The following is a 14082-nucleotide window of genomic DNA, read 5'->3' on the forward strand; positions in this document are numbered from 1 at the left end:
AAGTAATGATGACATTACTTTCTCCAAACCAACATCCTTGAATATCTCAAATAATCTCACTATAAAGCATGTAGGTACTGCTTTCAGACCGAATGTTATGCCCAGTCTATTACTTCAGTTATTGGAGCCTTGAACTGAAGATTTTTAGTTTCTGGGCTATTATTACTTCAGTTGTTTGAATTGGTGATGCCCACTTGCATTGCTAAGCAGTGCTTCACAACACTGTAAAATATAATTTGTGATACTTATTTCAATAACACTTGTTCATGTCCTCTAAGTAAATATTTACTTCCACTGTCATAATTTAGCATCTGGATTCTACATTGTAAAGTTCCCAGCATAACATCCCTGTGGCTGTACAAGTGTTAAACACTGACCTGCATACACCTGTCTAGTGAAGACACTATATCATTACCCTAGTTGCTCAAGGATTAGCGCAGAATTAAATCTCCTGTACCCCTCTATTCACAGCTCTGGTCTACCATCCCTCTTCAGTCATGAAAATTGATATGGTCAGTAATCCCCTCTCCCAAGATGCTTGCGATCATCCATCCTTCTTCAATCACTTCATGCATCTAATTTGAGTATATTTTCTTTTTTTTTCCCTCTCTGCCTTTTTGCCACCAAGGTTTGGATGTTTGTAACCATGACATCCGTGGTAACATCTTGCATATCAAATGGTTTTTACAGAGTCAAATGGCTAGCAATTGGATGGACAGCATATGTTTGTTGAGAGCCTGATAACAGATGTATATAGTTCTTATACACATCACATCCCATATTAATCATAAACCTTTGACACCTAGTCCTTGAAACAGTTTGCTACAGCTCTCAACTTCAAGTTGTGCAGTCTCTTATAAAGTCGTGCAGATGTACGGTTTAACATCTCATCAGCTGCCAACGCACTGTCACTGTTGTACACTCACATACACACATCGTTTCATTAAGTCCTATCTGGAATACAGCTTCTGATCATGAATAACACTTCTCGTGCAATACTAGTGCTTTCTTTTTTTTTTTCCATAATAAATCTTTATTGTTATATTATTTTCAAACACAAATAAGAATAAAAATAACATATATTCACAAATCAAGCATTAACTAATATCACTAATAACCACACTCTATATACAATATTTACAAGAATGCTTCCATGTAATACATTTAAATATAAAAAAGCATAAGAATAAATGCAAGTAATAGACAGTTGATTACTAAATTCTCTCCACACACATAAATAATTATTAAATATTTCCAAGTTGAAAATACTATGCTAGTATAATATTAAAAATTTGTTCCCATATTTTTGGATTATTAACATTTTTATTTTGTGGGTTTAATAGTAATTTATGAGCCAATATATGTTTTGTCGCTAGAACTCTAAAGTTCTGCCATGAAGTTTTAGATGGGTCTAACCAATTTGAAGCTATATAAAGCTTCATTAATAGAAAAATATTAATATATATAATAATTTGTGATTTAGGGATCTCTCTCGGGGGAATATGCAGAATCATAAATTTCCATGATAACGTTGTACTCTGGTAACCCACCTTCTGAAGTTGGATCTTAAGGGAATTCCAAAGTTTGAAAATACATTTACAACTCCAGAACATATGAAGAAGATCAGCTGGTTGATTCTTACAGTATGGACAAGTTGGTGAATTTTTGGGATTAAATTTATGCTGGGTAGGACGTGTATAATATGCATTGTTCCAAATCATCAACTGGGTATATATTAATTTTTGAAGAGAAGTAGATTTGATGGTCAAGTCAATTGCTTTTAACATATTACTTCTATCTGTCAGTAAGATTTTCTCTTCCCAGTAGTTTGATAACAAAATTTTATCATGAAATTGAAATTCTTTAATTAATTGATTTGCTGTCATGATATATTTAAGATCCTGTTGGAGAGCTTGCCACAGCAAAGAGCATCTATTAATAGCCTCTTCTTCCAGTTTAAAACTTTTAAAATAGCTTATAGTGAGTTCTCTAATTTGTCTCAGAATAACCAGATAATTTTTAGGTAAGTTAAGTTCTTGTCTTATTTGGTTGGCCGAACTGTCAAGATGTTTATATATATCAATCAAAGTTAGATTAACTATCAATGGAAACTTGTTGAGATCAATTAGTTGATTATTCAATTTTAAATTAGGATTCTTATGAAAGGGTTGAAAAACCATCATATGTTGAACCAAATCTAATGAATTAAATAAATTATGTAAAGAGAGTATGTTCGTTTTGATGTGTTCAATAATCCCATAGAATTTCAACGTATCCTTACCTAAAAAAGTATTGCTTTAGGATTGATATTTAACTTTAGAATATATTTATAATTCAGAACTACCCAAGGTGGTGTCCACTTAGTATTATTTATATCATAATTGGCAATTCTTAAAATTCTATTAGAATTTACAATTAAATAATACATTTCAAAATTAGGTAATTCCAGTCCTCCTCTATTTTTTGGGGTCATTAATTTATCATAAGATATCCTGGTTTTCTTTGGTTCCCAAATGAATTTAGCCAATTCCTTATGAATCCGTTTAAAAAATGACTTTGAAAGTAATAAATTGGCTGACCTAAAAATATACAGTAATCATGGTAATATGTTCATTTTGATAATTGAAACTTTTGCTAATATTGGCAGTCATAAATTTTTCCATCTCCCAAAATCAGAAATTATTTGTTCCCAGATTGCTTTAATATTATTATTATAAAAGTCTTTATTATCAGTAGAGAACTCAATACCTAGATATTTAATATTTTCTTTAAATGATACCTGTCCCAGTAAGGGCAATAACGAAAAGGGTTTAGGTATCTTTAAAGGGAAGATATTGGTTTTTTTCAAGTTAATTTTATAATTAGACACTTTTGAGAACTCATTAACAGCCTTCAATAATTTTTCAGTATCTGATAATGGAGATGCACAATAAATGCTAAGATCGTCAGCAAAAGCTGCCATTAATATTTTAGTTCCATAAATTATTGGGACATTATGATAAACATTTTGTTTAATATATAAAAACAATGGTTCAAGATAGATATTAAATAATAAAGGGGACAAAGGGCAACCCTGGCGTGTTCCAGTCTTAATCTGTATTCTTTTAGAGAAGTTTTTATTAATATACAATGTAGTATAGGGATTACTATATAATATTTGTAACATTTGGACAAACTCATGTGATATATTAAAATACGGTAAAAGATCAAACAAGAAATTTGTATCAACCCTATCAAAGGCTTTCTGGGCATCAATTATAAGGGCATAAATATTTAAATTATTCTGCTTAGCATGCTCTAACATAGTATGTAGTGTGAGTGTATTATCACTGGTTTGTCTACCTGCCATAAAACCAGTCTGTTCTTTAGAAATGATATGAGTCATAATTCTCTTCAGTCTAGATGCTATAATAGAGGTTAGAATTTTCATGTCTACATTTATTAATGATATCGGTCTATAATTATCTGGATTTTGAGGATCTGAATTGGCTTTATGTATAAAAATAGTTTTTGAGGTGTTAAGGTGTGGATCATTAATTTTATTCCTAATTATGCAGTTAAACACAACTGAAAGTATCTTACCGAAAATATCTGCAAATGTTTTTATAAAATTCCACTGTCAAGCCATCAGGACCTGGTGATTTATGTGATTTCATATGCTGAATTACATATACTATTTCTTCTTCAGATATTGGTTTAACCAAGTCATTTTGAATGTCCTCTCCTATTGTTGGAAAATTAATTGACTGTAGAAATTGTTCATAATTCCTGTTAGGGGTCATATCCTTTTGTCCAGCATAAATATTAGTGTATATTTTCTCAAAGATATTAAGAACCTCCTCAGTTTTAGAATATATTTTATTATTAAATTGTATTTCCGAAATCTGCACGATTGGTTTTGTTTGATTAATGATCCTAGCTAACGCTCTCAATGGTGTTTGAACATGACTGGCATACCTCACTAACGTCTTGTACTCTTGAAATGTTAATCTACTATTCTGAAGTAAAAAGAGATCCTTTTGACATTTAATCAGTTCCTTCTCTGTTTGCTCATTAAAATCCCTAATCAGTTCTTGATCAAGTAATTTAATTTTTATTTCTAAAGTTTGAATATCTTTGTTTAATATCTTTTTATAATAAGATGCTTTTTGCAAAAGTGTCCCTCTTATTTGAGCTTTAACTGTTGCCCATTCAATATCTGGGGCAAATTGTTGTTTCTCTAAACCAATCAATAAGTCTTTCAGGTACTTTGTAATTTCCAGTATTATATCCTCCTTATTCAATAGATTTGGATTAAGAGACCAGTTATAACCTCTTTGTCTCAAAGTATCTTTTACCCCCTTAGTAAAACTCAATTAAATTTTAGAATGGTCTGATATATAATGGGCATGTACCATAACTGTAGGTTCTAGATTGATCAATACTCTTGAAATCAGGAAGAAATCAATTCTGGACCACATTTTATGACATGGGGAATAAAAGGTAAAATTGCTTGTACTATTATCGTTATTCAGATAGTGAAATGGATCATATAATTGAAAGTCTTCTTTAAGATCATTCAGTGCTAATAGAGCATGCTTGTTAAATGCTCTTTGTGGACAAGATCTATCCAACTTCGGATTCTGGTAGGTATTCCAATCACCTCCAACAATTACATAATATCTATCAAATTGTGTTAAAATTGAATATAGTGATGCTATAAATAGTTGTTGGTCATTACAGGAGCATATATATTTAAAAGTAAAATAGGTTTATCAAATAAGGTAGACGAAAGAATAACATAGCACCACCGTCCATTTTATCTGTATTAGAATCTAATATCTTTTCCTTGTATTGATCTTTAATAATTATGGCTACCCCAGCACTATTTGACTTACCTTCAGATACTACTACTTCTCTAATCCATTTCTTTTTTTTAACATCACCCCATTGATCATTCATTAAATGCATTTCTTGGAGTAGGATAAACCATGCCTTAGCCTGCAACAATACATGTAACACCAGTTTCCTCTTCTTCAAGTTCTGGAGCCCTTTAACGTTCCATGAATCTATTTCCCACATTTCAAAGATTCACTGTAAAATGAAAGTTTTGGAGTGAGAGCATGGAAAAAACAAAAAACAGTAAATTCAAAACCATACATAATCTGGAAGCAATCCTTATATTCCGTCCTCAACCAGTGCATACCCACTCTAACCCCGGACCAGGAGATGAATAGGTCCTGTATAATATAAAATGACAAAGGGTTTAAAAGAAACAACAGATATAAAAACACCACAATGTAAAATTTCACACATGTATCACACTTAAGACCTATAAAACCTAACTTCACTACGACAAAGCCTAAACTAAACATTCCCTCACAAACACTCCCATAAACTATATCTCTTTGGTTAATTACTATTTAAACAAATCAAATTAAAAATGTAAGAGTAGTACATGTAAAAAGAATAAAGTAAAAAAATAATACATTTTCAGTAGGTTATAATAATGCACTTTCACTATAATAATGCACTTTCAGTTGGATTAGCTATCTATACATAAACCACATGCATTAAAAGAGAGAAGAGAAAGAAAAAAATACATACTAATATATAACCCTATATTAAAGCAAATAGACAGCAAATTTATTAATATCCTTTGTTATACATTCACCTCATACTAGTTTCATAATAAAGCAAGCTTCTAACTAAATAAAATAAAGAAAATAACACAAAACATTAAAAACTATGCTGACAGGTTAAATAAACATTGCTAAATCCCTGCACCCTCTCTAAATAATATAACTACAAAATGTTGACTGAAAGTTAATAAATGAAGTTCCTAACAAGTTCCTATGTGCTTAAATTACTGTAGAACAGTGTTATTTAATGTTAAATAAGCAAGAGAGTGTTTAAAACAGTTCTCTTCCTTTTTCCAAACCAGGAAGTCCTGTAAAATGCTCGCAACGGGGGACCACTTTTGCAGACGGACTCCCGGAAGTGCCACAACGAAATCTACACTCTCTACAGCATTTTAAGCAATTCCTGTCTTCCTCCTCATCGAAAACAATTCGTAGAAGCCATAAAATCTCAGGAAACAAGTGCAGAAGATCAAGATAAGGAAAAGCAAACAGTTTTATTGCTCAGGAATAGGCCTAAAGCTTCACAAATGCAAACAAAAGATTACCCAGTCCTCAAAGCACAGTAAACATAGCAGCATGCCAGTCCCAGCAAAAGTTCAATTCAAGTCTCTGATGCAGGTAAAGCCTTGAAAATTTTAAGGAACAGATTTCTTGTCTCATTTTTGGTGGAAACAGAATGTTTAGCCCCATCCACTGTGAATATAAGCATATTAGGATATTTCATTTGAAACTTCATTTGTTTGTCAATAAGAAATTTGCAGTAAGGAGACAGAGACTGTCTAGCCTGTCTGATCTGTATAGGTAAATCCTGTGTCAGAGATATTTTATTGTTTTTCCACATAATATAGCCTCCACCTTGTTTTGCAGTAATAAGTATTCTATTTACATCTTGATAATTAAGCAGTTTAACATACACAGGTCTAGGAAAATTAGATGCTTGTACCTCTCTCAAAGCTCTGTGTGCTCTTTCCATGATGATTTGTTTCACAGTATCAGAATCATTTAAAAGCACTGCAAATATTTGTAGTATGGATGGAATTAGTTCATTATACTGAATGGATTCAGGAATCCCTCTGACAATGATATTGTTTCTCCTGGATCTTGCTTCTAGGTCTGTAAGCTTACTTTGTATAGCCTGTATATCCACATCATGCAGATTATTTTTTTTTTTCCAGTAAAACTAATTTGTCCTCAGTATCAGAAATTCGAGCCACCGACTTATCCATTCTTTCCAGCAACTGAGTACATGAAATTCCAAATGATTGTATTTGACAAGTCAGTTCTTTTAAAGCTTCTTGTATAGGCAGAAGTGCAGTTTTGATATCCTCCATATTTAAAGCTTGATCAGCTTTAGTTTTAGTCCCTAGTTTCTGTTGTTCTTGTGCTTTAGTAATTTTTTGTCGTTTAGTAGTCACATCTTTTTCTGGTGATTGCAATTCCAATAATTTTGTTTTAGTCGTAGTTATATCCATGCTTTTGTCTTCTTTTGACATCTTATTGGAACAGAAAAAGTTGCAATATAAAAAGCACACTGTTCCTTTGTGTATTCCTCTCTGCAGAGCTAGCTAATCTGTTGTAATCCAATGAAATATATTCTTTTTTTCCGGTTTTTCTTCTCAATCCAGGATAAATAAGTGTAGTTAGAGTAAGTTTATCGAAGTTTTGATGTTGAAAACTTTGTTGTATCCACTCAGGGTTTTGATTTCCTCCGGTTAAATGTAGAGCTGCAGTTCAGCAGTGTTCACAGAACAGCAGCCATCTTTGAATCTGCAATACTAGTGCTTTCTACTGTTTTTAATTTCTCCAAGTCTTTTGAGTTTCTAATAGCATGATGGGAATGGAACGCATTCCTAAATCAAAGTATGATTAAAGTTCATAAAATTAGTATTGTTTCACTATTTCATGTTAGCCAAAAGTACTCTTCTCAGCACCCGCAATGTGCACAGTAATGGCTTTTCTGCAATTCATATGATGTTACATGAATTGGTAACATATCTAAATATGATTGTAAATTATTTTTTATAAGACCAGTTGCTCATACTACTATTGGAACTGTCTGGGTATCTTTCTTCCACATGGATCTTGTTTCTACCTGCAGATCAAGGTATTTTATGACTTTGTGTCTCTCTGTACACAAGACACTGTAGTCACTAGGTGTGGTGATTTCAATGCTACTTTTGTCTTCTTTTCTTAGACCACTATATCCAGTTTTCTAGCATCTATCTTTTGGACTGTTGGTATTGGGTGATCCCATATGATATAAACTTCATCATTTTCTATGATTCTTTGTGGCTTATATTTCCAGTGCTTTTCAGCCACTTCGAATAATGTTTGCACAGTCCCCAGTGTAACAGTCTCACCACATTATTATGCCTTTCAGTATACGGTTCATCTGCCATTAGTGTGTCGCAACCAGCAACAAGATGTGTGACTCTTTCCAATTCAGTTTTACAAAACCTACATTTGTCTGTTTCTCCCACATGTTCAATGGATTTTGTAAACCAGCATGTATGTAGCCCACTATCTTGGGCTGCCAATATTAACCTTTCATCTCTTGGTTTGAATTCGCCTCTCCTTAACCATTCCTGCTTTCTTTCTTGATCGACATGAGGTTTTTCCAGAAGTTTTCTATACTTGCAACTATATTTATGCATTTTCCACATTTCTAGCCTTCTCATCTGGTCCTTCACCTTATATTCTTTCTTTTGTTTTTTAGCACTTCCAATTGCTGCCTGTTTTTTGTCTACTTCTGGTTTGATTTCCATTCCTGCTTGACGTCAATATGCTTCTGCTAAATTAAGCAGAGTTGTCATCTTAGATTTATTCTCCTCGTGTTTCAAAACTTTCACCATATTTGGATCTTGTGAGGTCAATAGATATGTGTGCAGTCCCACGATAGCAGATCTATACATGTAATCAATTTCAAGGAGGCTCATCCCGCCTTCAGAACGGGGGATATATAATCTTGGTATGCACTGATTTTTATAAATCATTTGGTGAGCATGAAGCATCCTTCTTGTTTTGTCTATCCAACACTTTTTGGGGCCAGTCAATCACTCCAAAACTATAAGTTAGGACAGGAAGAGCAAATTGATTTATGGCAGGATCTTGTTCCTAGATGTCAATGTTGTTTTCAGGATTAATTTAAATCTTTTAAAGTATACTTACTGAGCTTTATTCACATTTTTTCATGTTTTATTGCTGATCCTTCATCGATTCCCAAGTATTTATACATTCCCTTTTGCTCAAGTTCTTTTTTATCACATTCTTGTCCCAAACTGATGTTTTTCTGCTGCTGTTGCATTTTTCCTTTTTTAAAGGTTGCTTTTGCACATTTATCATGAAGTCACATGAATAAAGCCCCTTGATGGCAGTGTGAACACTGACATTAGGTGACAATGACTGCTGATGTGACATCCTGTCCTCATGTCCACACCTGCATGTGTGATATTATGATAAGGGATGAGAAAATCAGCTATGTTGGGTTGTAGGGGGGTACCACTCCACCTAGCAGCTTTCCTACTTTTCTTAATCGTCTGTACACATCTTTCAGTCAGTTTATAGATTTATTTTACATTTGTTGACCAGGATTGTCCGACTGAGCTAAAGAGCCCTTTTTCAGCGGAGGCCCGGGGAGAAAAGCTCCAACATATTATACAATTTTCATTATAAATTAGCATTAAACAGCAATATTACAGGGTTATTACAAGGCATTAAGTAGCAATACAATGTTATACAGTGTCAATAAACAGGAGTGTATCATAACTATTTCAAGATGTATAAAAATAAATATGTCATTAAAATGAATATAGTTTTTGTGGTAAGTGGTTACAAAAACCCAGTTTTATCATGATGTAGTTACATGAAGGCAAGGCAATTACAATAGAATGTTTCTCTGAGGCGATTTGCTTAATATATTTTAGAAGACAGTAAAAAGAGTAGTCAAGGAAGAGTAGAGAGAGCTAGTGAGAAGAGCGAGTTAAGGGCAGAAAGTAGATTAAGGTGTGAGAAGTAGGGGGTGTTAAAGGGGGAGAGTGCAGCGGCAGGACCAGTGACTTTTAAAGTGCTCTTTGGTGGCTGTCTTACATTAATTAAATTTATGGACAAGTTGAGACAAATAGCCAAGAAACATTCAATTCAGTTTTAGGTCACAGATATTTTTAATTGTTTTGATGTGAGCTGTGGACAACCATCAGTAACAATTTGCCAAAAGACAGCCTCTACTTGTTTTAACTGAGCCCATGACAGGACCCCAAAATGTGAATATCTTACCATGTACAGATAGTCATCCTTAAAGATACATGTGTTCTTGCAGTGATACATTCTGAAGCACTTTATACTCATCGTGTCTTTTATTTAAGTTTTCGAGAACTCTTTAACATTATCATAATAATGTCATGCAAGATTATTTGTTTGTATTGCCTTCTGGCTCCTGTCTTATATAGAACCCAGCATTCTCCAAAGTGTCGCAGGTGCAGGTACTCTGAAGTCACATGATTAAAGGCCCTTGATGGTGGTGTGAACACTGACACTAGGTGACAATGACTGCTGATGTGATGATGTGACACCCTGGTCTCATCTACAAAAAATGCAAAAAGGGGGTTGATGTGGATGCCAATGCTGATATGTGGAAAGCTGTTTTTCTCTTGCTTTGTAGCTATTGCACATCTATTTATCAACATTAGTCCACCCTTTTGTAACTAATTCCTATATTTGTGTCTGACAGTATTAACTTAGTTTTGGCACCTCTCTCTGTACAGTGGCATTTATTATGGGAACGGTGAAACAACTGATGTGTAGTACTTATTCACTGGTTCTCTGGCCATTGGTTCCTTAGTTTTTTTCATATGGTAGCCATGACACTCTGTCATCATTGCCTTTTTGCTGTTTTCCTTCTTCTCGTATGAATGTCATCTACGTAAAGGGCTCATGGTGCAGCCAGTCTGTTGTGACTTCATCAATACCTCTTTTCTTGAGTTGTGCCTCATACTTAATATCATAAAAACGTCTCCTAAGTACAAGGACTGACATTGCAACCAGTCTGCTATTATTGTGGACAAACATTTTCTTGGGATGAATTTAGCTGACAGCAGGCAATGATTTGTAACTGGTATAAACCAGTAGTACATCTCTGTCCTCCGTCTCTCCACCTTAATAAGGACATCAGGAATTGCATCCTTTCTGGTAAGTCTCTAGCACTGACATCATACCTCTCAACTGTCCAGATTTTTGCAGTGTCCAAACTTTTCATTAATATTTTGGTCTGTTCCTCATAAAGTTTGTGGTTATCTGACAAATCATTGAGGATTGAAGTCACTAAATAATGACAATCATTTGAGTTTCAGACTTAATATCCTTCAGAAAATGTGTGCTAACACAAACATTTCCAGACTAAACTGTTTAAGTTTATAAGAGCAATAATTTGCCCCTCTCTTTGGACTTTTGTCTCCGTTATTTTTGGCTGTTTCCAGATTTCTTGTACTAAAGAGTTAAGAGCTATGACTGGGGTGAATCCCTCATCATCAAAGACATCAATCAGTTGCCAGTCTCTCTGTCACTGAGCTCAGAATATGTAAGTCTGATCCTATAGTATTCAGTTCTGCCATAAATATAACTCCTTCCTTGTATCCTGTCCTGTCAGTGGTTTCATGCTCGGGTACTATCGTGTCTGAGGGATACTCAGTACTGACTCTTAAGTTCTGCCCCTCTTCCTCCAACTTAATCACCAGGGCAATTACCTTTAGTTCTGAGCCTTCTCTATGCCTTGTTCCATTCATAAGGTGTTGTTATTCCCCTTTTATGACTTTACATTTCATACCTGTAATCACAAAGGTCGCAGCCTCCCCCATCCCACTCCTCCCTGACATTCCTGAACAACCTATATCCAGGTACAACCTATATCCAGATACAACTTATAGCCAGGTACAACCTGTATCTAAATAAACCTATATCCAGGCACATTTTCTACCCATATTCCTCGCATTATATAACAATAACATCTACTACTGCATCAAGTCCTTTTGCCTGTTTTCTTTTTTTTTTTTTGTGATCTACATACATCTTTCTCTGTTGTCTGAGTATGCATACCATGTCTTCTTCTCTGGGAACATCCCTCCATTGCATCTTAATTTAAAGGTAGAGTCCTTGAGAAATAAACGTTCAACATAGCTCAAAGAATGAAAACATCATGGGAACACACACCTAGGCTTCTAAGGATGCTTGTGTGTCAATAGTCCGTACTTATGATCCTATGAAGGTAAACCCAAAATGGTATTAAGGTAACTTCCAAGATCTTTGTTGGACATGGATGGGGATCTGTAGCTAGCAATAATGTAATAGCTGGATTTGTTTTGTATCTCTAAGTAGAGCTGTTGGTAATTTGACGTGAGGTGATGGTGTTTCAGTCATGATGACTTAAGGGCTGAAGGTATGAGAGGCAGCAAAACGTGGTACAGAGGGGGTGTTGTTATTGCATTGACACCATGCCTCAGCAATTACCCAGTTATGCATGTGTTGGGGTTACAAGAGGGCCATGCCTCAGCAATTACCCAGTTATGCATGTGTTGGGGTTACAAGAGGGCCATGCCTCAGCAATTACCCAGTTATGCATGTGTTGGGGTTACAAGAGGGCCATGCCTCAGCAATTACCCAGTTATGCATGTGTTGGGGTTACAAGAGGACCATGCCTCAGCAATTACCCAGTTATGCATGTGTTGGGGTTACAAGAGGGCCATGCCTCAGCAATTACCCAGTTATGCATGTGTTGGGGTTGCAAGAGGGCCATGCCTCAGCAATTACCCAGTTATGCATGTGTTGGGGTTGCAAGAGGGCCATGCCTCAGCAATTACCCAGTTATGCATGTGTTGGGGTTACAAGAGGGCCATGCCTCAGCAATTACCCAGTTATGCATGTGTTCCATGCCTCAGCAATTACCCAGTTATGCATGTGTTGGGGTTGCAAGAGGGCCATGCCTCAGCAATTACCCAGTTATGCATGTGTTGGGGTTGCAAGAGGGCCATGCCTCAGCAATTACCCAGTTATGCATGTGTTGGGGTTGCAAGAGGGCCATGCCTCAGCAATTACCCAGTTATGCATGTGTTGGGGTTGCAAGAGGACCATGCCTCAGCAATTACCCAGTTATGCATGTGTTGGGGTTGCAAGAGGGCCATGCCTCAGCAATTACCCAGTTATGCATGTGTTGGGGTTGCAAGAGGGCCATGCCTCAGCAATTACTCAGTTATGCATGTGTTGGGGTTGCAAGGGGGCACCAAGTTCTGGCATCCTTCTCTTTGGACTCCTAGAACTGAACAGTGCACCATGATGTTGTCCAAATTTGGGTTTGAGTTTATGTAGAAATGTCCAGTAATGAAGGGGGTCTTAGACTAAACAAGGCACAGTATGCAGAAGCCCTGGTATGAGAGATGAAAGCCATCACTTGTGAAACAGCAAGTCTTATCAACAATCTCATCCCATGCCGACATATACTGGATCCCCTTAGAATGACACCAACTACTCAGCCAATCGTTAAAGCCAATTACTTTGCCTTGGTATTTAGGTATGACTCTTAGTGAAGGCAAGAAACCACTGAAGACTAGTGTCTTTCCTGACACTAACACATGCATAGTGATGTCCATCATGTCTCTCTGCTTGTCTATGTGGGTGGAGCCCCTCAGGTAGTTCACCCCACTGACAGGGGTCAATGAAATTGCCACACCCAGTGATTATACTGCCTTTATAGACTGACATTGACCAATGAAAGTCATACTTGTCTGATTTATTGGACCTCACAGACAGTCCTTTTGACATCACAGATGCTAGCGCTAGGCAAGCAGTTCATAATCACCCTGTTTTTGTCCAGTCTGGTGAAGCAGACAGCAAGCAGACGGCAGATCAAAGTGCCAAAAACAAAATAAAGAAAAAATATAAAGAAAAGGACCAGAAGTGAAGGAAAGAAAAGTGGAAAGTCTGAAAATATTGTAAAAAGAAAGATTTTCCTGGGAAAAACTCATGTTGACCAAGATTTGACACAGGAATTCTTACAGTCATGTGAACTGAAACCTAAAAATGAAAGGCTAATAATGATACCCTAAGATAGTGGGCAATGTACACGTTGGTTTACAAAGTCTGTTGAAAAAGTGGGAGAGACAGAAAAATTCAGGTTCTATAAAACAGACCTGGAAATGGTCACAAATCTTGTTGCTGGGTGTGATACACTCATGGGCGTCTATATCACAACATTGAATCTACAAATATCGAACGATCACATGAGCGAATATTCACGTACTCAAAAATGGTATCATGGAGGGCTGCACCCCCACACCCCTCACTAAATATATATTCCTACTCCAAGATCGCACTACAGTGAGGAAAGGGCAAAAATCCTGATCTTCACTGTACCACAAAAAAAAATTCATAAACTTTGAGGACGTGAATATTCGCTCATGTGAGCATTCAACATTAA

The sequence above is a fragment of the Protopterus annectens genome, chromosome 8.part1 (assembly GCF_019279795.1).
Source record: "Protopterus annectens isolate FY-2018-M chromosome 8.part1, PAN1.0, whole genome shotgun sequence".
Lineage (NCBI taxonomy): Eukaryota > Metazoa > Chordata > Ceratodontiformes > Protopteridae > Protopterus > Protopterus annectens.